This window comes from Carlito syrichta, unplaced genomic scaffold (genome assembly GCF_000164805.1).
Source record: "Carlito syrichta isolate Samal-C Ts95f unplaced genomic scaffold, Tarsius_syrichta-2.0.1 Scaffold308847, whole genome shotgun sequence".
NCBI classification, from domain to species: domain Eukaryota; kingdom Metazoa; phylum Chordata; class Mammalia; order Primates; family Tarsiidae; genus Carlito; species Carlito syrichta.
This window is the reverse complement of record NW_007252943.1, coordinates 1,962,209-1,965,104: the sequence shown is the minus strand read 5'-3', so window position 1 is coordinate 1,965,104 and position 2,896 is coordinate 1,962,209. Positions and strand designations below refer to the sequence as shown.

At 47.5% G+C, this 2,896-nt stretch overlaps 1 long non-coding RNA gene across 1 annotated transcript in view; it reads left to right on the top strand.

Annotated features, from left to right (window-relative positions):
• Positions 1-2,896, top strand: part of LOC103268559 — a 21,483-nt gene that overhangs the window by 16,136 nt on the left and 2,451 nt on the right. The gene's annotated exons all lie outside the window — the stretch shown is intronic.

Below are 2,896 nucleotides of genomic sequence, written 5' to 3'. Positions count from 1 at the left end.
AGCCGGGCGTGGTAGCGCGCGCCTGTAATTCCAGCTACTCGGAAGGCTGAGGCAGAAGGATCGCCGGAGCCCAGCAGGTCGAGGCTGCGGTGGCCGGGAGTGGCCACTGCACTCCAGTCTGGGTGACAGAGTGAGACTCCAACTCAAAAAAAAAAATTAAAAAAAAGAATTTGAACTAATGGTAATACACGGTAAGGGGAAACTTAGCTTAGCAAGGCCTGTTTGTTCAGATTCTTCTCTGTGTCCCTGTGTCTTCAGAGATGAGGATGCACCTTTCCTTCAGATATAGGGAAGGCACCTCTCACCTGAGGGTCTTATGATCTGCTTCAGGGAAGGTCAAAACATCTTTCCTAGATTTTATGACCTGTTTCAGAGGGGAAGGGTGGAGGAAGGTCAGAGAGACCTTCCTGCACATGCCCTCTCACATTTCTTCAGCTTCAAATCTGCGATATGCCAAGGTGCTATATTTTGGGGTAGTGTGTCCTGAACTCCCCCATTGCCAAAGGAAACAGTTGTCATCAGAAGGGTGAAAAGTAAAAAATAAAATCTGAAGATCCAGGCAATATTTTTTGCTATATTGTCGTATGTAAGAACAAATTGAGCTGGGCGTGATGGTTCATGCCTGTAATCTCAGCACTTTGGGAGGCCGAGGCGAGAGGATTGTCTGAGCCCAGGGGCTCAAGACCAGCCTGGGAAAGTTGGCTAGACCTCGTCTCTTCAATAAATCAAAAAATAAGCTGGGTGTGGTGGCATGCGACTGTGGTTCCAGCTACTTGGAAGGCTGAGGCAGAAAGATTACCTGAGCCCAGCAGGTTGAGGATGCAGTGGCCGTGAGTGTGCCACTGCACTGCAGCCTGGGCGACAGGTAAGACGCCAACTCAAAAACCAAAACAAACTGAGATCAGTAGGGATAGAATTAAGTGATGCTGAACCTCAGATAGACTGAAATGTAGGCCCTAGTATGGCAGGAGTAGGTTCACAGGAACCTCAGGCTTTCATTTTAAATCAGTTTTTTAGTATTATGGACTTCGCATCAATTTGCATGCAACTAGAATCTATAATACTCAGTGATCTACCCAGAAACAAAGAACTGAGTGTTAGGGTTCAGATAGGGTGAGGGTGGAATGGCTGGAGAGGGAGAGGCGCAGAGAGGCGCAGCACCACTGGAGCCGGCGTGCTGGAGGTGCTGCGCTGGCAAACCAGAGATCCGAGTAAATGCAAAGGATTGCAACACACAGAGGTGAAAGAAGATAAGATTTATTTAAGAAAACTTCACCCCCCACAGGCAGGGAGTGGGCCTACACTCTAGGTGAGTGTGGCGTTGTAGCCCCCCAAAGCCCTGGCTTAAATCCTTTTCCTTGGAGATGTTGCAATCAGGTAGATGTGACTGCCGTGACTTCCTGATTGACCACCTGTGGATGTCTTGGAGAACCTGTGACACAGAGACCCACTAATGTCCGCCCATATTATCATAGCCCCCAGAGAAGGGCGTGACAAGGATTCTAATTCTCCTGCACCTTCCCAAATGACATTCTTTAGAGTTAATGGAGGGTGTGCTTCCCCTTATCTCCTAGGCATTCCCAGTGGCTACCTTCGGGGGATCCTTGGCTTCCCTGTAGATAGTGCGCAATTTACTGGAAGATTGAATCCTCACCTGTTCCCCCTCTGAGTGGTCATAACTTTTGTAATTACAAGTTTCGTGACTTCTACAATCCTTGCCCAATGCATGATGTCTTAGGCCTTGTAAATTCCCTTTACTCTAGGCAAGTTTGATTGTCACTATGAGATACCTCTGATACCTGGCACCAGGAAGTCTGTTTCTGAAAAGGCAAAGTCGGCAAAGTTAATTTTACCTGAAGTGTGCATTTCTCTAAAAACATAGCTTCTACTTTCTCATCATTGTGTCAGGGTTTAAGAACAAGATGAAAAATGGCTTCCCACTCTCGGTCTGTCCTTTCACTGAGTACCACATGCTCTCGGTCTGTCCTTTCACTGAGTACCACATGTTTTCACTCATAAGTGGACCCTGAACAAATTATCATAATACTATAAGATTGGCCGGACTTGGTGGCTCAGCCTGTAATCCCAGCACTTTGGGAGGCCGAGGCAAGTGAATTGCTTGAGCCCACCAGTTCCAGACCCACCCGGGCAACTTGGTGAGACCTCATCTCTACAATAAGAAAATTAGCTGGGTGTGGTAACGCATGCCTGTAGTTTCGGTTACTTGGAAGGCTGAGGCGGAGGCATCACCGGCGCCCAGCAGGTTGAGACTGCGGTGGCCAGGAGCATGCCATGCACTACAGTCTGGGCAGCAGTGAGACTCCAACTCAAAAAAAAAAAAAAAAAAAAAGAAGAGGATTGGCAGTAGTAGGAAACTGCCAGGGAGTGGAGGGGCACACTTCATCAGTAAGGGTACCTGATCTCAAACCAGGTGAAGTGGGGATCAAAGGGAAGCCCAAATAAAGGGAAGCCCAAACTTGTACAATGACCATTTGTATACCTAACCCTGAATTGTATCCATCTTTAAAATAAAAAATAAAATAAAATAAAAAGTCTACCATACACGATACTAAAAATAAATAAATAAAACACTTCTGGGCCGGGCTCGGTGGCTTAGCCTGTAATTCTAGCACTTTGGGAGTGAATTGCCTGAGCCTGTGGGTTCGAGACCTGCCTGGGCAACTTGGCAAGACCTTGTCTCTACAATAAATCAGAAAAAAAAATTAGCTGGGTGTGGTAGTGCACGCCTGTAGTCCCGGCTACTTGGAAGGCTGAGGCGGAAGGATCGCCAGAGCCCAGCAGGTCGAGGTTGTGGTGACCGGGAGCGGCCACCGCACTGCAGTCTGAGTGACAGTGAGACTCCAACTCAAAAAAAAAAAAAAAAACCCCAAAAAAC